The sequence below is a fragment of the Rhinolophus sinicus genome, chromosome 13, assembly GCF_057876585.1.
Source record: "Rhinolophus sinicus isolate RSI-liver-muscle chromosome 13, RSI-T2T, whole genome shotgun sequence".
Classification (NCBI taxonomy): domain Eukaryota; kingdom Metazoa; phylum Chordata; class Mammalia; order Chiroptera; family Rhinolophidae; genus Rhinolophus; species Rhinolophus sinicus.
The window spans coordinates 10,390,549-10,416,963 of NC_142513.1; the positions used below are offsets into that span (position 1 = coordinate 10,390,549).

General features: G+C 51.1%; 2 long non-coding RNA genes across 4 annotated transcripts in view; both read left to right on the forward strand.

Moving 5' to 3' along the window:
- The window catches only part of LOC141568198 (uncharacterized), a 57,178-nt gene extending 48,284 nt beyond the window's left edge, over positions 1-8,894 (forward strand). Inside the window, exons 3-4 of one of the 3 annotated variants that reach the window (XR_016018155.1) lie at positions 1,038-1,181; positions 6,275-8,894. This is a non-coding gene — a long non-coding RNA (uncharacterized LOC141568198). Of the gene's footprint in view, positions 1-1,037; positions 1,182-2,146; positions 2,346-4,500; positions 4,610-6,274 lie in introns of those variants that run through there. The other 2 variants (XR_012491244.2, XR_016018154.1) reach the window with 2 other exon arrangements.
- Positions 8,895-10,035: 1,141 nt separating this feature from the next.
- Positions 10,036-19,755, forward strand: LOC141568253 (uncharacterized). The gene is made up of 2 exons (XR_012491345.2): positions 10,036-14,296; positions 19,030-19,755. It is a non-coding gene; the product is annotated as an uncharacterized LOC141568253 (long non-coding RNA).
- Positions 19,756-26,415: the final 6,660 nt, after the last annotated feature.

The following is a 26,415-nucleotide window of genomic DNA, read 5'->3' on the forward strand; positions in this document are numbered from 1 at the left end:
AGAGTCAGTCAGCAGTGGCGTCTTGTTCTGGGGACCGAGCCCAATGCAGGGCTTCCAGGAGAAGCCCCAGGACACCTCCAGAGTCACAGGGGCCCTGGAGGGACTGGCGAAGGGGTCAGGGTGGAAGTACCTGCTTTGGGGACATCTGCTGGCATGCCCCAGCGGGCCGGGAAGGTCAGATTCTGCCAGGGCCACAGGCTTGGGTGGGGAACCAAATAGCTTCAGTGCCCGGTTTATGTCCCTGTAAGGTGTTGAAATTATTAAAATTCCCTGAGGGAAGAAACCTAAACCTCTCCGTTTCATCTGTGCTTATTGTGGGATGAATTACCTATTTCATTAAGTAATACAAGTAGCATTTGGAATAAGAAAAGTAAGGAATTAACTAAAAATAGGTGAAGCAGTGAAATTCAGCCACAAGGACCTTTATGAATAATTAAGGGACCAACACGTGGCTGTGTTTCAAGGAGACTCATCCCCGACTGTCGCTTTCCCTGCCTGGCACAGGCAGGACTTTGTTTTCCAGCATGAAGAGTCTCTTAATTAAATTTTATTTGTCAAGCAGACGAGATGCATTTGTGTTTCCTCTGGCTCCAATTGCTATAAACTGCAATGTTTTCTCTGAAAAAATGCTCCTTTTCTGCTCAAAAGAGCTGGATTATTGCCTTTCCCTCTTCCATTGTGAGGAGGAAATACTACAGGCTCTTTGTCAGGTAATCAATTATCCTCCTTAAAAGATTCCTGAAGTCATCATCTGAAAATTATAGCCGCTGAAAAATACTAAAATGCTCACTTTAACATATTGTCGCATGTCAGTTTTCCTTCCTGACGGAGTCAGAGAGCCTTCAGTTGCCTGTGTTAATGACCTCTGGCTCCAAATGCGGTCACTTCCTGTCACTTCTGGGGTTTCAGTGTTGACACCATGTCTCTTTCAGCCTCTCAGAAGCCCTGTAATGATGCTTTAATTAGTAATGCAGACTTCCCTTTCTTCCAACACATTCTAATTGCTCTAATTTATGTCCCTACAATACTCCCACAAGGCATGACATCTGTACTTTTGTGTGGATGGCGAAGTTCTCAAGTTCAAGGTCCCTGGCGGGTAAACAACACAATTTCAAGTTCACGAACATCCTCTGCAGTCAACTTCAACTGCCCCAACAAGAACACAGACCTTGGTATTGTTGGTGAGTAGCAGACAATTTGTGTGCCTGTCAGCAAAATCCATGGTCCCTGATCTGTGTCAATTTGAAACAAGAAACCATTTAAGAGGCGTCAGGAAAACATGGCCTGCCTCCCTCATCCTATCATTTGACACTGACTCATTTATGTATGAAATTGAATCTTTGTGATGGCGAACATTAAAGATCCTGTGTAGTCAAATTAATATCAGGGAACCAGAGAGTGGAAACAGGTTAAGTGTCCCCTAGTTTACCTTCCTTCTAACAGGCCGAGAGAACAAACAGAAACGTTAGACACAAATGTGAATCCATGTCCAACTATTCATGAGAACCAGCATAGACTGAGAAAGGAAATATGGGTAGATGTCTCAGATAATTTGGGTTAAAAAGACTTTTATTAGAAGCATCATAGTCATCCAGGCACAGCTTGTAGATTCTGCCATAGTTTATCCATCCTTTCTTCTTGTGAATGAACCTCAGGGTTCATGCCAACATTCAGTGGAAATGTCGAAGCATCATTGAAATTCCTTGAGCCAAAGGCAAGCTGAGGTCCCAGTCCTACCACCACCTGTAAGCTGAGCAGGGCAGGCATCTTCCCTCTCAGGGAGCCCCCTGGAATCAGTTTCTGAATCTATAAAATGGAAAGAGCACGGAATCACACTGATTCTAGGAGGTGCCCTTTTCTCTAATCTGGTTGTGTCACATGATCTATGGAGACTTATCATTTTGTCATAATATAATTGTCAGTTTTTCTCTCTTAGTGGCACATAGAACAATGATGCATTCTCTGATCAATGTTTTCTTAGATGTGTGAAATGCATATCATTTGCCATTGGCCAGCTATTATGAAGGTCAAATGTGACCCCACCCCATGGGGTTGAGAGGCCTTTGCAAATTATAAAATGCTGCATGGTTGTTCATCCCAGCTCTGCCTGGAGAGCATCCCTGGGTAATGGGCCTCCTCTTACCAGGGACAGTGGACTGGACCTGTGATGTTGAGACTTGCTCTGCTGTGTGATGTCTTAAGAAATCCAGGGCCTGAGAGCATGGCTGGGCCCCTTTGAGTGAACTTCTCCTAGATGAACTGGAGATGAAACCCCCAGATGAGATGTCTTTGAGGTACTTCCTTCCAGATCTGACTTTCTAGGATGGGGTGGGGGTTTCTCTGAGGACTTGAGGAGGGGGCATTTGGAACAGGCTGCCACTGCACACCTCCGGGTACCCCTCAGGCCCACCCCCGTGGGAATGGGACTCCATGCAGGTGTGCAGGGATTGCACCTGCTGCCCTCTGGGTGGCTCCTCAGGGAGTGGGGTGAAAGGCCCTGAAAACATGTTGCTCAGCACCAAGCATGATGGGCCAGAAGGAAAGAGGCCACTGCTGAGAAATGGAAACCTGACAAATGACACCATTTCCCAAGAAATGTTAGCAGCAAGATGTGTGTGTGTTGTGTCTACACAAGGCAAATGCAGCAAGTAATTTGTTCCTGATCTAATTGTATTATGGACAATTGAAGGACAGTCTGCAGTGAAACGGAAAGTCCAGCTGGGCACCTGGAGGCGGGTGTTTCCATGAGACTCACTGTTCCGACACCCCCAGCACTGAGCACAGCGCTGGAGCCGCAGTGGGGACCAAAGTGTGCAGAGGACTTGATTGATGGCATTTGTACCCATTAGCCTCAATTTCTGGTTTGTTACTCTCAGAACCTGTAGCTTTTTTATTTTCCACATACAAAATCATTTTTATTACAAAAGTGATAGTCATTGCGAGTACAGCCTTGCAGCATTTTGATTGGAATGTAGAGTCTTGAGAGCTGCCTTTTCCAGACAAAGGTCTGTCCTACATCGCCTGCCCCCACCTGCCTCTAGAGGGAAGCTGAGTCCTTCATCTGGATTCCAGGCTCACTGTGGTCCTGTCCCAAGTGACATATGGGGACAGCGATCATTTCTGGTTTCTCCTGATTCACTCCTCTTTTCTGAAGCTGCCAGCCTTCATTTTGGGAATCGCCCCTCCCCACATGGGAGCATATTGTGGGTAACTCTTGGTGACACCTCCTAAGGTGAGATACTCTCTCTCCCACCCTTTCCTGAGGTGGGGGCACCGGTCTAGGCCTGGCCCCTCACTCACTCTTTCCTGGGACTTTGTTTTGAGCAAATGAAGGAAGGAAGAAGGAATGGAGGGAGGTCACCTCTCCCAGGTCAGCAGCCTGATCAGTCAGTTCTGGGTGTGAGAGGCCGTGTCTTGGCCCCACGGATTCCTGTGGTTCCTGCCTGGTCCTCCCCATCTCATCCACTCTGTGGGGCAGAGAAAGCCCACTGTGCTCACCTCACCCAGGTGGGCCTGTGCTGCTCACAGCTCAGACCCTTGACTGCACCGTGGCTGGTCTGGCCTTCCAGGGTGGGGCTCCCCTGACACCCCACCCTCCTTCCTGAGCAAGTGCCAACGCTTAGCAGGATCCCTGCTTTGAAACTGCAGTCCTGAGTCAGAAGAGAAAAATGTAACACCTTGTTAATAAGTGGGCTCTTTGGAGGCACGCTCAGGGGACAGGGGAGCGCAGACTCTCATGGTGACGGTCTTTCTCCTTTCATAATCGGAACTGATTCACAGCGTTCATCACAGGCCGTTAATTTTACTTTTGTGGGAAGAACAGCATCCAGACCAACCTCTAGAAAGATTTCTCTTTCATAAGCCAATCAAATTACATGCAATTTGAGCAAGAGTTTTCATATGCTGTGTGCATGGCCAACTTTAAATAATGTCAGAATGAAAAAATAATTTTATTTTCCCCCTATTTCCCCTCCATCAAACCCATGATGTCTCATCCCCCACCCCAGGGAATTTTGGGCTAGAGACAAGCTTTCTGGGGGTGACTTCCACGATTAAGTCTTCACGTTTGTGAAGAGATGGCACGATTGAGCCTGGCTACTCCAAACCAGATAGATCCATGATTTTTCTTGGTCTTTGTTTTCGTCAGGACTCTTTGGGTGTGAAATGAAGAATATTAATTCAAATGGGTTTAAGCAAACAAAAAACAGAGACAAATATAAGGGCCCACATAACTGACGAGTTCAGAGGGAAACTGACTTCAGGTATTGCTGTATCCAGGTGCTGAAAAAGGTCATCAGGACCCAGTTTCTCTGTACCTCTCAAGTCTAATTTTCTTTGGTGCTGGTTTTATTTGTAGGCAGAAGCCCACGCTTACCTTCTCCCAGCCTAGTTATCCCAGTGTAAAGGGAGGCTCGTTTTTCCATTTGCACCGGAACAACCCTTTGATTGAGCTTCATTTGACCAATTATTGTCATGTGCTCCACTTTGAACCAATTGCAGCGGACAGGGAGAAGTACAGATGTCCATCGGACCCCAGAGACTGAGAGTTGGGGAGAAGCGACTTTTCCAAAGGGGAACCAAAAATCAGAAGAAGGGGTGACAGATGCTGGTGAGCAAACCCATGACTTCCCAATACTCACCCTTGTCTCTCTCATTGCTCATGGGACACATGTATGCGGCGTCCCCTCTGGTCTGGGGACTCAGTGCTCATCCTCTATTTCTCCTGGCTCTGAGCCCACCCTCCTCAGAGCTGCAGGTCTTGGAGGAGCAACATCTGAGCACATGTGTGCAAGGAGCACCTCTCTCTGAGGGCTCCACGATGGCGCAGCTCTTCATTCTCCACTCCAGGGCACACTCTTCCTGACCATTTCTGGGCATAACACTCTAGCGTCTTTGAGACCCATGTAAGGGTGACACAGTGTGGCTGGAATGAAAACCAACTCAGGGGCTATGTCACCCCTGCAGAAGTGTGGCTCTTGACAGCTTTCATGGAGCCCAGAGGTGAAAGACACAGGCTCTGGAGTCACACCACCTGGGTTCAGGTCCTATCTCGGCCAATTACAGCTCTGTGATCTTGGCTAGGTCACTTAAGCTTTGCCTCAGTTTCTTCATCTGTAAAATGGGTCTAATAATAACACTGACCTCAAAGTGTGGTTGTGAGGATTAAACTAATGTGTGCCTAGTATAACATGTAGTAAGTTCTCAATGAATGTCACCTGCCACTAACACTATCTGATCACACATTTCTTCCTAGATAGCTAAGAGTTATTGCCGTTTCAAAAATGGAGAACCTGGGACACAAAGTGTCAGCACCTCTCACAAACACCTCCATTTATATTTTCTCTAAATCATTAACAGTAGGAATAAAGAAGGAGACAAAATAGATTAAGCAAGATGATTTGTTTTTAATGCCCCCCTCGGAGGCTCCTGATAACATCACCTGAATTAATGACTTCCTAATGTACAGTGAAACCATGTTTGGTGGTGGCCCAGCCAGGCACAGGAAAGAAGAGAATGAAAGTGCCAGCTGTGACATGAGGTATTTCACCTGTACTGCTTCCTTTACTGTTAATGTCAACCTGGGTGGTAGGTATCATACCCATTTTATGGAGGAGAGAACTAAAGTCTAGAAAAGTTAAGTACTTTGCCCAGAGTAACACAGAAAGTATTCAAGCTGGGATTTGAACCCATGGCAGCCTGATTCCAAAACCCGTGTAGTTTTCACTTTCCCTCATTTCTTCTTCAGAGGATAAGAGAGAAGCCAAGGGCACCGTCCATCTCTTTGGTGGATAATGGGCCCCTGGATGATCAAGTCATGTCCATATTTTTATTAAGAAACTCATTTAGAACATTTGTAAGACATTCATTACTTCTTGTCAGTAGTTTACAATAATTGGGGACCATTTGTGATGAACTGGGAACATGAATTGACTCTCGATGGCTCAAGGAGAGACAGGGCTATGGTCAGACCTGAAACCCACGGATGTGAGCATGTCCTGCCCTGGCAGACTCTGGAGAAGCACTGCTGGCAGACACGGAGCTGCTCTGAAACCACAGGAGGAGAAGGTCAGGAAGGGACATGTCTCTCACCAACGCAAGCCCCTTGGCTTTGTCTCCCAGGCCCTGGGTTGGGAAGTGCTGTTCCCCCCTGAACCCCCACTGGTGGGCGTTCTGTGCCCATGTCACTGTGTCCTCACAGGCACAGAGTTGCACACGTTGAAGAGTGTCTGTGCAAATCCGTTGTGATGTGCTTTGTTGTTCTTTTAATCCATAGAGAATCCATTGCTGGGACCAGCCAGTCCTGGGTTCCACCTTCTCAGGGACGGATTAGACCCTCCTTCAAGCCAATGAGGAAACCAAGTCCCCGCCTGGCTGAGCGTCATCTGTGACCCAGCAGCCCCATCGGACAAGGAACTCCAGCACTCACTTCGAGAAGTGTGGCCAGTGACCCAGAGTGTAGACGGGAGCTGCTCTGTACCAGAATTCAAACCTGCTCTCTGATGGGGGCCTAAGGAGTTCGGCTCTGGCTCTCAGACGCCCCAGTGGAGCCGTGCCAGTTAGCATGGGGTTAGTGGGCACCCCACAGGCACCCCAAACTCGGCCACTCCAGCCTCCCAAGCTCGGGGTGCCTGCCCACAGGGGCTCATCTGCTGCACATTGTGACAGGGTCTCCCCAAGCACCGTGTCCTGCTGGCGTCCCTTCCCCTGAGACCTCATCAGACGACCTGGTAACAGGCCTGCCAACCGCTTCACCCTGGAGGCAGATCCCAGAGCCTAGTTCAGCCTCATTCAGGAGGAAGATGAGGAGGACTTTTCCATTTTGTCTATTAAATGATTAATTCACGAGGAACTTGGTCAACAGAGGCCTCCCAACACAGCCCGGTCCCTGGATCGTTTGCAACTCGCCGTTCTGATTAAAGCCACCCAAACCCCATCAAGCTCTGTGGTGAGTCCCGACACAATTCGCACCGCTGGGCCCTAGGGGACATCCAGTTGAGGTGACCAAGGCTCAGAAGGGGAGGGAGAGCAGAGTGTGCCTGACTCATTTCATGCACCTGACGTGTGAAGTGACACCCTCAAATGACAGGAATCCACCTCCTCCTTAAGACAGGTGTTTCCGTGGAAACACATCTGATAATGGTTTAATTCAATGTCAGGGGAGCCCATGATCCAGGAGCCCGACCCCGGCCTCATTGCTCGACCCCCACCCTGTCAGGGACCCGCCTGAGTAAAGAAGGTCAAAGCTGGTGGGAAGCTCAGGGTGGCTTCTTCACAGTCCCTGTGTCCCAGGTGACGGCGCAGAGGTCCAGGCTGTGATGTGACCCGGGCAGGGAGCAGGTGCAGAGGGGACGAGGGTCTTGTCACTGGACTCCAGACTCCTGCCCGGCCAAAGCCCTGGAATGCTCCGCCACGGTCCTCCCAGGGAGGAGGAGGGGGTTCAGACACTGCACCAACGTTTTGAAAGATCTTGTTGTGTGCCAAAGGGGAGAAAAGAAAAAGCAAATAATTGCTATATTCCATCTTTCCTGGGAGCTTCAATGAACACAGACTCAAAAGAAAGAAATGTAACGTTTTTACTGAAGTATAGAAAAGCCCGAGGGGGGTTGGGGAAGATAACTGGCCACCCTCCCATCTTCATAACTAGTTTCACATCAGGCGACCCCTAACCCACCCGAGATGACAGCAGTGGACTTTGCAAGTGCTTTCAGAAATGAAAAGGACCAATATTGTATGTAATTCCCCAAAGTGCACGTGCAACTGGTTTCCTCCAACCATTCATTCCACGAAAGTCTATTGAGCACCTACTGTGTGTGGGACGCTGAGGTTGGCACAGGGGTTCAGCAGTGGACAAGACAGGCGAGGTCCCCTTGTCACGGTGCTGAATCCTCACTGGGGGCTGGCAGAGAATCAGCAAGGAAATGAGTGAGTGAAGCAGACTGCAGTTCTGGAGGAGAATAGACCGTGGTGGCGTGACTTATGGAGGGGGTCCTGTTAGATCCTGAGGTCAGGGGGGCTCTGTGAGGAGGGAGCATTAGAGCTGAGACCCAGTGATGGGGAGGGGCTGCCTGGGACGGCCTGTGGGGAGGGGACCCCAGGCAGCACGCACAGGACTGACAAGATGCTCCCGGAAACTCTGAATGAACAGCAGGCTGCCTCTGGGGGAGCAGGGACTTCTCAGATGTTCCTTCTTCCCTGCTCATGTCTCCGCCCCTTTCCAGGGGGCGTTACTGTGACGACCAATCAGCTGCCACTCAGGCCCTGGGCCTGTGCTGTCCTGCTTGACAACTTTATTTCTGAGTCTTCCCGTCAGCAAATGGAGTGGGGTGGGGTGGAGTGGGGGTGCTGGTTCCAGGACTCCACCCTTTTCATAACCGAGTTCTTCCAGGTGCCAGGGATTGTCCTTCAGGTATGATTTCATTCATTCATTCATTCATTCATTCATTCATTCATTCATGCATTCATTCGCTCCCTCACTCATTCACTCCACAAATATTTATTATGAAGTGTCTGCTACGTGTCTGACACTGTACTGGGAACAAAGCAGTGCACAAATCAGAAAGCTCCCTACCTCGTGGAGCGTACGTCCTGGTGTAGGGAGACAAACACTGACGTGTAAATCAGTCAGAGGTGTGGTCTCTCCGGTCCCGGTCAGTGCCTTGGCGAGAAATAAAGCTGGGAGGTACACAGTAAGTGTGGAGGATGTGATGGAGGGAAGGTATTTAAAAAGTGGGGTCAGGAAGGCCTCTGTGAGAAAGATACAGAGAGGGGGCAGGCCTGAGACTATCTGGGGGAGGAGCTTTCCCAGCAGAGGGAATGATTGTACTAAGGCCCTGTGGTGGGTTGACGTGGTATTTCCAGACACAGCCAGGAGGTCAGTATTGCAGGAGAGGAGACAGCGAGGGGTCAAGGGGCAGGGGAATCAGGGCAGTGAGGAGGGGCTGAGTTAGGCAGGCCCCTGGCCACTGGCTTTTACTCTGGGTAGGGTGGGAGCGGCAGAGGGTGTGGGGGCAGAGCCCCAGAAAGTAGTTTCCAGGCTCTCAGCCTCACACAGACAGGTGCTGGCTCAGGTAGTAAATGGCCATCAACTGTGATTGCATGGCCATCAACTGTGGCTAGTTGGCCATCAGCTGTAACCAGTGAGCCATTGGCCACTAATATAACTGCTGTGGCTAGGCTAGCAAAATTGGGGGCTAGCAAGAAGATGGTGGCTGGGCTAGCAAGCTACGCAGTGAGGGTTGAGAATTGTGTGGCTCCTGTTTCCTGTTTCTCCAACCCAGCCGCCAGCGAGAATACAGTGGCATGAGTCCCCTATCTATGGCTCCATGGGTGTTCCTTTTTGGCCTCACCATATCCTGCGTTCTCATGTGGGGAGCGGGAGCTGAGACCCTGCAGGCAGCCCCGCACGCCACATGGCGCAGTGAGCAGGGTACGGTGCTGGCCAAAGATCTACAAAGGGCGGTGGAGCAGTTTGTGTGTATGAACACTTAGTCACAGGAAGACCAGGAAGAGCAGCCACAGAGAGCTGGACCCCCGTGGAGGGGTGGGAAGATGTGGAGGGGTGGGAAGACGTGGACGGTCCCCAAACCAGCAAAGGCTGGCGAAAGCAAAGGTCGTTCCGGCCCTGTGGGCTGGGAAGTTCCTGCTCAGGCAGCCCGGATGCAGGACTTGTAGTCCCAGGAGGAAACGCTTGCTGAGTCCTCCATGGGAAATAAGTGTGAGGTCCAGGTCGTCCCTCACCCCCGGGACAGCCCTGGCGAATGACTATGGACTATGGGGAATTGCCTTCCATCCCTAATTTAATGGACCGCTTGACTGTTTGCTTGGAAACACACCACCATGTAGTGGAACTGGGGGATATTTGCTTTTGTGTCTTGACTGGCCGCCATTGAGAATATGTAAGCACCTTGACTGTGAGTCGCTGTTGTTCTAGCACGGTACCCTGAGAGGCCCAGAGAGAGTGGCAGTGCCCTGAGAGCCCTGGCTGAGTCCAGGAAGTGTGGCTGTGCCCACAGAGAGTGGCAGTGCCCTGAGAAACCCTGGCTATGTCCGGGGAAACTAGTGGTACCCTAAGAAGCCCAGGAAGTCTGGCTATGCCCAGAAGTACTGGTGGTGCCCTGAGAAACCCTGGCTGTGCCCGGGGAAACTAGTGGTACCCGAAGAAGCCCAGGAAGTCTGGCTATGCCCAGAAGTACTGGTGGTGCCCTGAGAAACCCTGGCTGTGCCCAGAGAGCCTGGCTATGTCCAGGATATTGCATTCACCTCCAGGGTCCTCACACAGGGCCCCTCGCGGAAGACGCTTGTCACGTAGATTGTGAAGCGAGAGCTTGTAGGGGTGGAGTGTGGGGGCAGAGCCCCAGAAAGTAGTTTCCAGGCTCTCAGCCTCACATAGACAGGTGCTGGCTCAGGTCATCAGCTGTGATTGCATGGCCATCAGCTGTGGCTCATTGGCCATCAGCTGTAACCAGTGAGCCATTGGCCACTAATATAACTGCTGTGGCTACGCTAGCAAAAAATGGGGGCTAGCAAGAAGATGGTGGCTGAGCCTGCAAGCGGAGCAATGAGGGTTGAGAATTGTGTGGCTCCTATTTCCTGTTTCTCCAACCCAGCCGCCAGCGAGAATACAGTGGCATGAGTCCCCTATCTATGGCTCCGTGGGTGTTCCTTTTTGGCCTCACCATATCCTGGGTTCTTATGTGGGGAGCGGGAGCTGAGACCCCGCAGGCCGCCCCGCACATGCCACCCTGCACGACAGAGGGCTTTAACCAGAGGACGGACAGGATCTCACTAGTTCATTTCTGCCACTGTTGGCTCAGTCAAACTCACTTTAACAGGACTTGGGCTTGACTGTCCCAGAGTCTGGTGGCTGAGGACTGGGCTCCTGGTGTGTCTGCTGACACATCTACTCCTGGCTCCTATGTAGCTGGGTGGCCCAGGGGCTGTTCTGCCCGGGCCTCTCATTTGTGGCATTTCTCACGTTCACCCCTCCCTGGTCTGGCCCTTTACGAGCCTCATTACACATTGGCACGGAGAATGAGGCTCAGCAAATGGCTCATAAAGCATCTTTGTAAAGGTTAATGGTCACTGGCAAGGGAAGAAAGGGCCACTGAGTATGGAAGCTCTGTTTGATGATGTGGCTTTTTCAATTAAGTGAAATGAGAGTCACGCCTCCTTACAGGTAGCTGGTCTGATTGCCAAGCAGCCAGTGAGGCCTCGGGGTGTTTTGGAGGCCGGGCTTCTCCGCCGCATGTAAGCTGCAAATGCTGGTACATAAGCTGCTTGAGGTGACAGGGGAGCGGGTCCGGTGTCCCCAGCCTCACTGCCTGCTTGACCAGAATGGGCTCTGTGTGTGAGAGGTAGTTCTGGAGGATTCCACGCTCTGGCCAGTGAGCTCCAGGAAGGGACAGGTGTGTTCTCAGATTTGTTGTGCACGATGCCTGGTACCTGCTCCAGCCACGGCAGGGGGGCAGGTGGGTGGGTGTTGGGATGGTCCCAGATGGTCCCAGATCACGGGCCCCTGCTCAGTGGCCTGGGGCGAGGAGGGTATCAGCCTGAGTGCCCTCCTGGCTACACCTCACCAAACTCAGAGTTTCCATCTAAATTGTTTCACTCATTCAGTTATTTGGTGATGATTTATTGTGTATCCACTATATTCATTATCTATTGCTGAGTAGCAAGTTATCATAAACTCAGCAGCTTAAACAACACTCTTGCATGATTTCATAGTTTCTGCAGGTCAGGTCTCTGGGCTCAGCTTTTCTGGGTTCTCTGCACAAGGTCTCTTGCAGACTGCAATCACGATGTCATCCAGGGCTGGGGTTTTGTCTGAAGGCTCAAGTGGGAATGATCCGCTACCAAGCTCAGTGGCATGGTTGTTGACAGGATTTGGTCCCTTTTGGGCTTTTTCACTGAGAAAGCCTCAATTCCTGCTGGCTGTTGGCTGAAGGCCCCCTTCAGTTTCTTGCCACCTGGGTTCCCCACAACAGGGTAACTTGTCTCATCAAATCTAACAAAGGAGAAAGGCACGTAGCAAGACGGAAGGCACTCTCCTGTGTAAGCTAATCATGAATTGATGTGCCATCAATATTGAGATACTCTATCGGTTAGAAGCAAGTCACTAAAGGGGAGTGGATTTCATAAGGCAGAGCATTCCAGGAGATGGGGATTTTTGGGGTCATCTTAGAAGACACATACCAGAGTGGAGTGGGGTGCACAGACTCTAAGATGACTCTCAATGACCCTGTCCCCTGGTGTTCATGCTCGTGTGTGATACCTTCCCCCCAAGTGTAGGTAGGACCTGCGACTTGATTCTAAGCAGTAAAATATGGCAAATGGTTTTCACAGCAGACTGTTACTTTTGTCTCACTAGCAGACTCTTTCCCTTGCTTTGATGTAGCAAGTCGTCAGGTTGGGAAGACACATATGGGAAGACACAGGTGAGGGTGGTCTCTGGCCAGCAGCCAGCTGGTGACTGAGGTCCTAAGTCTGAGGCCTGCAGGGAAGTCATTCCTGATAGCAACCCCGTGAATCTGAGAGCAGACCCTTCCCCAGCTGAGCCTTCATATGAGACCCCGCCCTGGAAAAGAGAACCCACTTAAGTCTTGACCGTACTCCTGACTCACAGAAACTGTGAGATAACAAGCGTGTTATTTTAAGCTGCTAAGTTTATGGTAATTTGTGATACGGCAATAGAAAACTAATACGCCCACTTAATGCCACTCATTGAGCTGGGCCTTCTGCAAAGCTTTCTCTATAGAGAGCAATTTCAGAGAAATGTGCTGACATTTGTTACACACAGGCAATTTCTTTCTTCTTTTTTTTTTCCTTCACGTAGGCAATTTCAAGTAAACACCCCATGTAACCCCATTTCATGTTTAGGCAGAAAACAGTGATTAACAAAGCCTGGGAAAGTGCGAGGCATTTAAATGTACCTGTAATTTCAAAACCTTTCAGAGCTCTGTGGAGCGGCTTCACCAGCGAAAGGGCTGATGATAACTCGCGTGTGAGATTTGGTCTGCGGAGGAGATGGTGAAGATGGGGGGCTTCACGAAGATCTTCAGGTTGATGATTAGTTGTCCAAAAGGGAATTAGCTGCAGACCAAGGGAAGGAAGGAGATGGGACCATAAAGATGCAAAATGGACAATAGGAAGCCCTGAAGATCAACCTTCTCTGTCTCCCATCCCCACTGGGTTACCTGCTCCCGGCCACCTGCCTGGATGACTCCCACAGTCTCCTCCTGGGTCCCCTGGATTCCTCTCTTGTCCCCCTGTGGTAAATTCTCTGAGCTGTAGGCAGAGGGTTGTTTTCTATTTCCCAAGCTAGAAATTCTCCCATTACACTTCGGATGAAACTCTTAATTCCTGACTGTAGTGATGTGGCCTTACAGTGGTTCCTGCCTCGTCTCCCACAAATCTTCCCACGCACTGTCCTGTGTCCTCAGCAGTCTCCTCTCATACAGCAGTATGTCACCCTCAGGCTCACTCAGCCTGGATCACTTTCCCCCTTGCTTTTCTCCTTCTCATAATTCAGATCTCAGCTCTAAGTTCCCTCCTCAACAGCCTTCTCCAGCCGCTCAGACGGCCTCATATACCCCAGTGACACTTTTGACCACATCAATCGGCTTCATTCTACTACCATTGGAAATGACGGTGTTACTTTACACATTTACGCATCTAGTGACGGTCTTCCCTAGGAGAACGCTGAGCTCCAGGGGACCAGGGACTTCCTTAGTTTCCCTCCATCCCAGTGCCAAGGACACTGCCCGGCACACAGTAGGTGCCCATCGACTGGCCAGATGGATGAATCATCTGTCTTCAGATGGAGGAATGCGTGGCTGAGAAGGTTATGGAATCTTCCAAGAGGACATTTATAACTAATAAGGAAAGAATCCCAGCACATGGACTGGTTTCAATGTGGGGTCTCTAGAAGGTGATGCAAAGGCCTGCGGGACCACCTAAGAACCCCCTCAGGCTGATTCTTTGATGAAGGCTTGGTATTGCTTTCAAGACTCCCTGGTAGGGCACCATTCTTAGGGTTTTGCAAAAGGATTTCCTTCAAAGCTCCATCCGGTTCTTACCCAGAGAACTTGGACAGACCACACTGGCTCCATTCTCCAAGGTGACTATTCAAGAAGCAAGGCTTGAGCACCTGCTCCATGCCAGACACTGTGCTGGGTGCTGGGACACATCAGGGCACAAGACAGAAGTGTCCCTGTCCTCATGGAGCTTCCATGCTAGTGGAGTGTGACAGACAGTGACGATGTAAATGCACAAATGAACAAGACATCTGCATGCAGCGGTAAGTACCATGAAGGAAGTAAGTGGGGCAGGGTTGACAGTGACTTTGGTAGGGGTTACTTAAATAGCATGATGAAGGGGGCTTCTCTGAGGAGGTGACAGTTGAGGTCTGAAGGATGAGAAGGAACGAGCTATCTGAAAATCTGGGAGGAGTGTTCCTGGCAAAAGGAATAGCCAGTGCATTTATTCTCCCACAGGTGAGGAGGTCTGAAGTCCAAAGTCCAGGACTTGGCAGGGTGGGTTTCTCCTGCAGACGCTGAGGCAGAAAAGGCATGCCTCTCTCTTAGCTTCTGGATGCTGACAACCCATGGCGACATCACTGGCATCTGTGCCTCTGTCCTCGTGGGCCTTCTCCTCTCTGTGTGTCTGTGTCTAAGTTTCCCTCTTCTGGCTGGGAGACAGCTGAGAGCAACCACACAGTAACAATAAGAATTGCTCTGGCTAATGGTATTACAGCCACATTCTGCCTGTTTCTCTGTCGGCAGGGTCCTGAGAGCCTGGACCCCAGTGTGGGTCAGATGATGGGTCCGGGGTCCTCGGGAAGGGGCAGCTGACCCAGCTCATGGCCTGCTGCTGCATCCGGGGCCTGACCTCACAGTTTTCCCCAGGGTCTGCTCCCGGGTGGGCTCTGGAGGTTTTAGGGCTGAGTGGCTACAGGCCAGGGTTCTGCCACACACTCATACACATCCAGACACACGTACGTACACTCTCTCCCACCCGCACACACTCGTACGCTCAGACACAGTAAGCCAGGCTTCATTAAAATGCCAGGCCATGCCTCTGCCTCCTCGCAGAGCCCCGTGTGACCTGCTAATCAGAGGAGGCCACGAGCCCTGAGGGTGAGCCCTGGCATCGGTCCACCTGCTCCCATGGCAACCCAGCCTGCTACCTGTTTGTAAGTTGAAAAGCTTCAAGACTTCCACCATGTCTCACATTGGTTCATGCAGATCAACTGTTCACTATTCAGCACACCCACTGTTATGTGAGGCGGCGAGGCACAGAATTGGCATCTGCTGTGTGTTTCTGTCGTGTGTGGTGTGCGTGCGTGTGTGTGTGTGTGTGTGTGTGGTGACTTTGACACACAGCTTGGATGAGGTTGGGGGTGAAGTAGGGAAAAAAATACAGCCAACAGTAATTGGATTACAGTTGTTGAGCGCTTTCAAAGGACTTAACCCGGTATATGTATCTCAAAGATTATTACCTCTGGTGAGTTCTAAAGTGACTCACTGATAGCACGTGGGGTCAAAGAAAGAAGGCTCTTGCAGACTCAATTAAGTCTCCTGTGCAGCCCTGAAATTGCTGGTGGGATGAGGGACTAACATCCAGGAACAAGACGTGCGGGAGGATCTGAGCGTGTCGACCAAAGTGTCTGCAGTGACGGATGGTGACCAGGAGGCGGGGAAGCCAGGACCCCACGAGGCAGGGCTCCAGGCTCTCTGTCCTCACCCTCGGGTGTGGACATGGTGGGTGGTGGGGCTGGGGAGGGGGTGGGGGTGAAAGGCTGGAGAGAAATGGCTGGATCTGGTTCTTCCATTTATAGCAGGGTCTCAAACCCCAGTGCGAGTGACAAAAGGAGTGAGGGGGCCAGACCCAACCAGCCAACAGCCAGCACTTACGGAGGGACCACCACCTGCCAGACACACCCCAGCACGTTCTGGGTGTGGACTCAGCCAATCCCCCCAACCGCATGGGGAGGTTTTATTATAATTTCCGTCACTGAAGGGGAAACACCAGGGAGGGAAAGGAGCTTGTCCAGGTCACACAACTAGCAAGTGACATATGGACACCACACAACAGGAGTTTGGGTGGCAGATCCTGGGCCTCTGTGTTGGGAGACGATGGGGAAGGGTGGAGACTGTGGCTAAATGTAGAGCACAAGCCCATGTTAGGGGGTAGCCTGGAATTCGTGCCACCAATGGCTACTGTGAGAGGATGTGGGCCCAGGGCGGCCCCGTCTTCTGAGACCTTAAAAGAATCAAGGAATCAGATTCTCAAGTGAAATCTCAAGTTTTATACACATTGTTGTTGGATTCATATTTTTTAAAAAACGCCCAAAGGGTCAAAGAAGATATGTCTGCTGGCTGGTGTTGGGCCTCGAGTCCACAGTGTGACCTCCGACCCACGGAGAGAAACAATCATTCTAGAATGCAATGGGCAACAAGGGTGTGCGGCGCTGGGCTGGGTATGTGGGGGTTACAGACACAGATGAGATGAGGGCTTTTCCCTGCAAGAACTGGGACCCGCCCCAGCAGGCCTGTCATGTTCAGGATGGCTGTCCCCTGAGCTAATGCAGTTCCAATGCACAGTTCAGAGGGTGGCCGAGGAAGGCTCTCGGTGGGAAGAGGGGTAGGACTCAGGGTCACAGGGATGTGACAGGACATGGCCCTGTCCTGTCCTGATGTACGTCCCAGTTCTGGAGTGGAGAGTGATGTGTATTTTCCTGGGGTTGCCCTGGTTACTGGAAGGCCTGGCAATGCTGGGCCTGTATTTCCATGTGGCTTCCACTAGCTGGAGACAGGGCCCGTCCTGTGAGCCAAGACTGCCCCCACCTTTGCTCCTGCATGAGTCCCCTGACCCCTGGCCTGTAGGCATTTGCATCTGTTGTCACGTGCAAGCCCCCACCACCCCTGGGCTACCATGCCAGGGCAGTGGCTAGTTCACGACATTGTCCTCCTGTCCCCATGTGGGCAGAGCTGACCCCTGCAGAGGCCAGAATAAAAGCCCCACAATAATCTTCTTCACAATGGCCATCTCTCCTTAAAGGGTCACTTCTGAGGAATGCCAGGTGGCAGGCGCCAGAGTTCGGTATCTGACCTGCTCCCATACGCTCCCTGGGACCAAGGCAATCGTCTTTTGTAAGCTCTGATGGGGAACAAGTGGCCGGCTGTCCTCTAATTAGGAGGGACATGCTAAGCTACGGCTGCCTGCAGGGCTCCATAAATGTCCATTGAATCCGCCTGTGCACTCGGTAGCTCCCTGCAGACTGTGAGGGTCCCCTGAGGCCAGGAAGAACCCCCAGCCCCGAGTCTGAGAACAGCCGCCAAGGGAGACGCCAGTCAGCCTGGACTCCTGGCAGACACTCAACTCAGCAAATTATTTCTTGCGAATTATTTCTTAAAACTGAAATCTGGGCAGGACTCTGCAAGTTCCCAGCATCTATTATCTGCTGGTTTTCAGCCGCCTGGGCACATCTGAGGGCAGGCTGCTCACCTGCGGGTGGGAGATGTTTTGGAAGACATGGCCGCCCTGATCAGCTGACCCCTCCTTCTGCTTTTCCTCCTTAAGAAAAGTGGTCATGGCCAGGAGGACGTGGTGCCAAGTCCCCTGTCGTGCAGGTATTGCCAGGAGCCCTGGGTTCAGGGATGACAGGAGCGTTTCAAACACGACTTCCTCTGCGCCGTCCAGAGGGGCCTCAGGTGGCATTCCTGGGACCTCTCCATCCCGAGTAGTACGTTGTCTGAGGCTGTGCACGGGCACGAGGCTGGGCCAGGTGTGGGGGGCACGACCGAAAGATGTCGGATGGCAGGGTGCAGGCCACGTTTATTGGGGGCTGGGAGCACGAATGGAGACGTTGGTGCTCACACAAGTCACGCGAACTGGAGAGAAGGCGAGGCGGGGAGCCCTCGTGCCAGGGGCTGAGACGTGGAGGCTCAGGGCCCCCGTGAAGTGGCTGCACAGAGCCTGCCCTGTGCATTCTGCTTCCCCCAGACCCACTGCCCATGGAGACCTCTGGGAAGGAGACTCGCCGCCCAGGAACCTTCTGGTCTCTGTCACTTTGTGTCCCTTTGGTCACTGCAAAGACAGATGCTCACAGCCCCGCTGATGGCCCGTTGGTGTTCCCTACCCAGTGCCCTCCCCTCATGCCCTGCCCCCTGTGTGTTCCCTCTGCTCCTGGTTCTTGGTGTCTGTGCAGCAATGACACAGGACTGGCTCCAGGGCTGGTGTCCGCTTCCTGCAGAAAGCCCACCTGCAGCCCCTTTCCACCCGGGTCTGGGGTCCTGGGCAGAGCAGGGACAGTGGGGGAGGAGCCGATACTTTCTCATTTCTGCTTCTTCCCTGTATTCCCGTCGTTCCTGTTGTGGAGCCTCTGCCGGAATCCTAATGACTCTGGAAGCCCCTGGTGACATCCCACACCCTGTACACATATTGTTTTAGCTCAGCTGCCAAGGCCAGGGCACGTCACTCAGCTCTGCTGCCTCTGCTGAACCCCCACACCCATTCCTTCTCCTGCCCTCCCCACATCCTATGGGAATGCAGGGCTCACCCCAGGGGAAGCCACAGGTCTGACCACACTATGCACCAACTCCCACCCCCCACAACTCTGTGCAGGTACCTGTCTGTTTTCTGTCCCTTCTTCAGTAAACACCCCTCAGTGCATTGAGTGACACACTGGCTCTTCCCCAATCGGTGCAGACGGCGCCAGGAAACAACTCACGCAAAGCGAGGGAGGGGCTGCTGTGAATGCTGCAGCCCCACATGTGTAATGGGCACCTCCAGGACCCCTAAGGGTGGGTGGGGGAAGGGAGAGTGCAGGTTAAACAGAGAGCAGAGGGAGGGGCAAGGAGCAGGGGTAATTCATTTTTCTTGAAGGTTTATCACACTGTCATTAATTTCCTTGTCACCTGTAAAAATGTAGGCACAGGCTCAATTAAGAGCGATGTTCTGGTGGCAAGCGTGCTTGACTTTTAGTCACAGCCTTTGCATATTGATTGTGACATCTCGCTTTAATCACAGGTTATTTCCCTGCTCTCATGGAGTCCTGGTGCAATTTAGGGGGCTTTTCTCCATCTCCGGGAGCTTGTGGACAGGACCAATACAGCGCTCAGCTGGCAGCCTCCCTCCACGGCTGGGTTTCTGTGCAGCAGGAATGTGACGATCCTGTGAAAGTAGGTACCTTTTAAAGGACACAGGAAAAGAACACCTTTCAAGGTTTGCAGAGGACCTTGCCTTGGGGAATTTGGAAGAAGGAATTCAGCAAGACAACAGCATGTGAGTCTGCAAACCCCACCAGCATTGACAATTTCAAGCCACCTCCTCACCCTGGGTGATGACAATAAGGTGAACAATGACCACTCACATTTAGGTGATATGCTATATTAATATATGGATAGATGAATGGATTTAGGAAACTTGTTCTTTATAGCCACTCTATGATTATTATCCCCATTCTACAGATGAGGAAACTGAGGCTTAGGCAGATTAAGAAACTTGTTCAAGGTCACACAACTGGTGAGTACGGCATTGGGATTGGAACCTGGGTCTGGCCTCAGAGCCCAGCCTTGTAACCACTACATAGTCCCAAAGGTCCTTCCTGTTCTTAGGGTCTGTGGCTCATTGACCCCTATCCATATCCCTAGTGAAGACAAGCCTGGCCTTTGCTGTCCATAGTCGGAAGGTGAGCCCTGGTTTTCTGGAGGACCATTTGATGTCAAGACAGAATAAAGATGTTTGCAAGTCTGAGCACGAATTTCTCTGCTCATTCTGAAAAGGAGCAATTTTATCATTAAAGGTGCCCCCAGAGGTCCAGTTTGAATGTGGGTTGGTTTACCCGCTCTGACCTCTGAGGATATCTGCTGATGTGGTGTCCAGCCCTCAGGCCGCACAGTGTGCTGGCCCTGGGCTAAGTGCTGTATAAGGACTGGTTCATTTGTCTTCATCACAGATTTGTTATTCCCTCGTTTCTAAACAGAGAAACAGGCTCAGAGTGGCAATTAAGTTAATTAAAGTGATGGGGCTGAGATGGGAACCCAGACAGCCTGGTGCTGGGTCCATGCTCTTAATCACTCTTCTGTTGCAGAGACTTTTGTCTGCGGCAGGTGGAAGGACGTCTCTGTGGGTCCTGCAGGGCCGGCTGGGAAGGGCGGGGTGGGCTGTGGTTCAGATTCCACTCCCCTGCGGTCTCTGCCTGAGGCCCCTCGCTGACCCCTTCCACCATCTGCTCCTTCTCCTTCTTCAGGACCCAGGTGAAATGTCCCCTCCTCACTGCCCAAGTCCCCACCCATGCCCATCGCTCCACCACTTCAGCCTGGTTAAATTTCTTCCCTGCACGGTTCACTCTCTGATATTGTCTCTGATATTGTTGCTTTGACGTCTTGCTCATTGTCTGTCTCCTGCCACAAGTGCAAGGTCTGTGGGGCAGGACTGGGGTCTCAGCTGCATCCCTAGAGCCTGGAGCTCTGCCTGGCAGACAGCATGTACTCGACAAGGCCTGTTGAAGGGATGTGTACCGTGCACTGGGACTGGAGGGTGCTGGAAGTGATCTCCAAGGCCCCCCAATCCAACCGCTCAGTTGACAGAGGAAATGAGTGGGGGCTCCCTAAGCTGCGCCCCTGACCACCTGGCACCTGCCACGTGGGCATCCGTCATGGACACACATGACACAGGGCATCATGGAGCCTGTGGACCTTCCCGCAAAGCTCCTGTGCCCAAAACTAAGCGCAGCCTCCAGAACCAGTCCACCTGGACGCCCCAATCAACAAGCCACCGCCCTGAGCTCCTCGGACAGACGGACAGAGAGGGGCGGGGGTGGTGTGGAAGGTCCCGCTCCACACAGCCCTGCATGTGCGGGAACGGAACATAAACTAGGGGCCCTGCTCACCCATCCCCGCAGGACGGTGCTCCAGTCCCCCCCCAGTTCATCCGCCTGCTCTCTTCTGGAAGAAATCCTGCCATTTCCACATCTCTGTTCTGTTTTTGGCTCGTTTAGTCTGAGGATGACGGGCACAGGCTGTGGTGGAATAAAAACTTGGAGGATGTGCTTCCCTCGTCACATCCAGGGCTCAAACCAGGCAGCCTCCTTAGGACCTGACGACCGACAGCGTTACAGGTGTTACCGTTGCCAGAGGAAGATTTTCTCTCAGGAGAGGAATGGGGGAGTTTGTACCCATGAGGTCTTGGTGGGGGTGTCTCTTTCCTAAAACCTAATTGAGTCTCTCAGCCTACCTGTCACTGCAGAGGCGGCTGGAGAGGGTGTGCGGTGAGGAACGCGTCTCGTGCCTCAGGCTGGGGAGACTGGGTGACGTGGGTGAAGCTCTGGTCCCGGGGGGCAGCTGGTGCGCAGGACCCTCCCGGGTCGGAGTCTGGGGCTTCGGGACCTGGTGCTCTGGCCGCTCAGCTGGGTGACCTCGGAGAGTCTGGCTGAGTCTCCATTTCCTCATCTTTGTAGCGAGAGAAACGACCCATCCTGCACCTCCGAGGGTGGCTGGGGAACCACCTGAACTGCTGTGGCACATACAGCCGCTCCACGCCTGCAAATTATTCCAAAACCTGACGTCGAGTTTCTAGTTCATGACATTTTTATACCTGTTTTATGACCCATTCATGCAAAAGTAACCCCTTACATAGTTCCTCTTTACCCTGTGTTTCTAAGCTTTTGTTCAGTTAGCCACAGTATGAAATATATTTTGCATCACAAACCAGTATAGACTCATATTTATACAAGTATCTGAGAGAAAATATGAACACTACTTACTTTTACTATGTGATATTATTCTATTCTGTTCTGTTCTGTTCTGTTCTGTTCTGTTCTGTTCTGTTCTGTTCTGTTCTGTTCTGTTCGATTCCATCCCATCCTTCTTCAAATCACTCTGCAGAATGCACTAGATAGGCTCAGAGTGGTAATTACGTTAATTAAAGTGATGGGGCTGATATTGGAACCCAGACAGCCTGGTGCGGGGTCCATGCTCTTAGACCCACCATAGACCCCCACCTGCACACTTAAACCCCCACCGTCACAGGGCTGGCTCTCTCTCATGGCTGTGGCTGCAGTGCGTGACTTTTCTCTGTTGGTCAGACCGTCAGCTCCCTGAGTCCAGACAGTCTTATTCTTTGCACTGCTCACACCGGGCACTGAGCCTGGTACAGAGTCAGTACTCCAAGAAGCTTGCTTGCTGGGTACCATGAATCTTCCATTCCTTTCCTCGCATTTTGTTATAATTGTCTAACTTGGGACGCTGAACGCTCAGTAAATAGTATCCCTTCCTCTTTGCAGAAATGGCAAATATTTGTTGGGATTCTCTGACAGGCATCAGGGCTCAGCACTGCATGGCGTGGCACCCCAGAAAGAGTCTCCCTAGGCGGTGATGCTGCTGGGACTATGTCTCCCCCACCCCACACGACCTCCACCCCCCACACTGGGTTGTAAAGGCATTTGCAGTGTCAGATTAGCGTGCCAACCCGAGGGAGTGGAAATGCACCAGGGGGTTTTGGGTTGTCACAGTTGCTAGAGAAAGCGGTAGATCATTGACCTCTATCGGGCATGAGCCAGAGATGCCAAATGGCCTGGAGGGCCTCAGACAATTCGACACAATGAAAATTGCCCTGCACAAAACGCCAATAGCAGCCACTCCTGAGATACTCGGAGTGAGGCTCGAAGTTTCCAACTGAACTTTGAAATAGAGAAAGTCATCGGAGAGTTTGTGTCATTTCCTGCCCTCCCCACCCCCCCTTTTCTTTCTTTACAAATATCAGAGTCTGTATGGTTTACACCCAGAGAAGCTGGCCCTTGGACAAGTGGTGGGCACGTTGTAGAGAACCTCCTGACATGCCTCCAGGTGAGGCTGTGGGAGCCTCGAGTCCTGACAGATCCAAGCTCCCAGGCTCTTGGTGGATGGAATGTGCTTTGGCCTCTAATTACCGTGGAGAGAGGGAGCCACGCTCCTTTGGGGTAAATCGGCTGCAGTCACACCCTGGCACCCCCCCCTCACTGCCCAAACACAGGGAATGCATCCCCTGCACACTCAGGCTCGGGGCTCTCTGGTCCCCTGGGAGTGGGAGGGAAAGGCTCTGCGTCTACTTCTGCCTCCGACTGGGCTTCGAGGGCAAGGGGACTCGCTCCTTCTTGGTGCCCTCAGCACAGTCAGCCCTCACCCACCGATGCTTCCAGCCATCCCTTCGATTCCTTGTTTTCCCTCTAATCAAGTCATCAGCATGTCTTCTGATAACCAACCATCCTGGTTGGCGTGGGACCGAGTGGGACTTCAGGGCTAAAACCAGGAAGCCCCAGGCAAACCAGGACGAGCTGGTCATCCTCTACTGCGCAAAAGGCTTTGAGCTGGAGCATAGCTGGAGGGGAGTGACCCAGGTGGGAATGACAGCCAGCGAAGGATTTCTTGCCATAACAGATGCAATGGGGAGACACCAAAGGGATTTGAGCAGAGATCAAAGAGGATGGGATGTGATATATTTACTCAAATAACCCCTGGCAACATTGGCAGGGTGAACAAATCACAGTGAGGACCAGAGTGGAAACCTAGAGACCAGTGAGGGGGCTGATGCACTCGTCCCATGGCCTAAATTCCTCCAGGGAGATAAAACAGAAGCCCACCTCCTCACCCAACAAGGGTAAACTGGGCACTCTCTTGGCCCTCACAATGCCACTAGTGTAATACAGGGGTTCTCCACTGGGAGTAATTTTGCCCCCCAGGAGACAACGACAATGCCTGCAGACATTTTTGGTTGTGACAACAGGGATGGGGGCTGCTGCAGGTATCTAGTGGGTGGGGACCAGGGATGGTGGTAACTATCCTACAACACACAGGACAGCCTCACAACAAAGATGTATCTAGCACAAAATGTCAATGAGGTTGAGAAGAAACTCTGGTGTCGTGCAAGAGGCTGAGCCCTCCAGGAGTGCATCATCTCACTAGAGATCAGAAGCGTACAAAGGGAAGGACACAATCCAAACGCAAAGCAACACGTCCCCAAAGGAAAATGAATGACACCACTTTCTGTTAATGAAGTCGTACATTCATTCAACAAATACTTATCGAGTGTCTGTTGTACACCAGCTACTAGGCAAGGTTCTCAGCAAATAGCAGTGACTGAGGTCAACAAGGTTCCTCTGTTGCTAGGAGTTTCAGTCTACAGGGGACTGAGGGGCAATAATTTTAGGCTGTGAAAATGCAGTAAGGAAAAGATTGAGTGACAGGACAAAGAATGACGTGGGGGCTGGACTACTGTCTCATTTTGGGTAGTTTGGGAGGGCCTCTCTGAGGAGGCAACATATAGGCTGAGTCCTAAAGGATGAGAGTGATTCACCACAGGGTGGTCTGAGGGAACAGTGTGCCAGGCAGAGGGAACAGTAAATGCAAAGGCCCAGAGGAAGAAACAGGCCTGGGAAGTTGAAGGACCAGAAATGAGGCCAGCCTGTGTGAGGCCTGGGGAGTATTGAGAATGGAGGTTATGGGGACAACGAAATACTTTGCAAAGGATCACGTGGGATAGAAAGAGAAGTGAATAGTAATTCCTGCAGCCAGTGGAGATGTTGAGTTCTTAATCCTTTCTCTCCTTTTTTGGTCCACTCTTACTATTAGGATATATGACGATACATAGAGACTCCACAATCACCCCAACTTTCTCTCTTAAATTTCCACCACTACTGAAACCTATCTGTTCTAGCCAGTTACTGCCTATGACATTATTCTTTGCTTAACGGAAGCTAAGAGCAGACCCATCCACATCAACCCAGCCCCAAATCACACTGAAGATTTAGACAGAGCATTAGACCCAACGGAGAGAGTGATCCTCATGCCACAAAAACAGACATTCTTTCTCTTCACTAAGGAATGAAGTCCCCAAGGTGCAAGTTTAATATTTAAAAACAGGTAAATAGAACTTAATCTCTCTCTAGAAATCGGGGATCCTAAGGGAAATAGGATTTACTGGCTTCAGTCTTTGGCAGTAATTTCCAGACTGCCTTTTCTTCGCATAATATGTCATACTTGACACATATTCCTTTGCACATTTTCTTTCATTTCTAAGTAGGTACATGTTATACAATTCTTTTCTTGACCAAACAACAATAACAAAATGCCCACACGTACCCAGCTGTGTCGACTTTCTCATCAATGCATTCTTTCCATAGCCGATTGCATCCTCTTATTTTCCAGTGTGTTCCACGCTCTATTTGAGTTCCTTTCCTGCCTTGGTCACTCACAAACATGTTGTGGGGCACAGCTGTTGCTTTTGTCCTCTGTTTCTGCTTCTCCTGGACGTCCAGCGTGTTTTTCTTTTTGTCGACTTATGGTTCCTCCATCGCCTCTTCACTTTTTGTGAAGAATCGACTCCACTAGTTTCCAGTTTTAGGCTCATGATCCCAGCTTGGCCTATCAATATATTCTATTCTCTCTTCTCCTTGGCCAAAGTCATTTGTTGATGGTCACATGACCCAAACCAGACCAATGAGAGCTAGTGGGAAAGAGAACCCAGAACCTGTTACTGTCAGGATGTAAAACTGGGCCCCTCAGCTGAGAGGGCTTTGCTTGTGAGTGAGCTCCTGGATCCAGCCATGCCTGAAGCTAGTTTACCTCTGGTTTTCTACCCAAAGGAGAACCGAACCTTTGGGATGTCTACAGAGTATCAAAACTACCTTTGAACTGCCTATGGTGAGAAGTAATGCCTGCATTTTAGAGATATCAATCAGGGAGAAAGGAACCAGGTGTGTTGTGGATAAATCACAAAGGAGACATTCAATTAACAGGCACTATAGACAGAATAGAAAAGATCCAGAGGGGCTGTCATGCTTAGGGAAGGCTTCCTGGAGGAGGTGAGGTGTGAGCTGGTCTTGAAGGGTTCTTAGGAGCAGCCGGATGCGGGAGGTGTGACAGCTGGGGAAACCCGTGTGCTTGAAGTGGTTAGTTCAGGGAAAGCATGAAGGGGCATCTGGCCAAAGAGACATATGTTTTCAGCAGCTGGTAATGCTGGGAGAAAGATTGGCTCAGAGAATTGAAATCTTTGTACCAAACTAATTTGGGCTTTATCTTGTGGGTCAGGGTGTTCCAAACTTGAGTAATCTGTTTACCATCGCCATTATTTTTCCATACCTGCACTTCACTTGTATATTAATTTACTTATATCTCTTTGAACAGACTCCATTTTCTTTACTTAGCCTAGACCTGCCGCCTAAACATTAATATTTGTGAAAACACGAGCTTTATTTTCTGATTATGTTTTTTCCCCCTGAACCTCATTGAAATAAATATCAGCCTTTTAAAAAAAATATTCATCAGGGTTATGCCGGAAATCACCTTGCATATCTTCAGGTGTCTGGTTGGTGACATGTTGCCGGAGTAAGAAGAATCACAAAAGACTTTTGGGAATGCACATGCTGGAAAACACTGT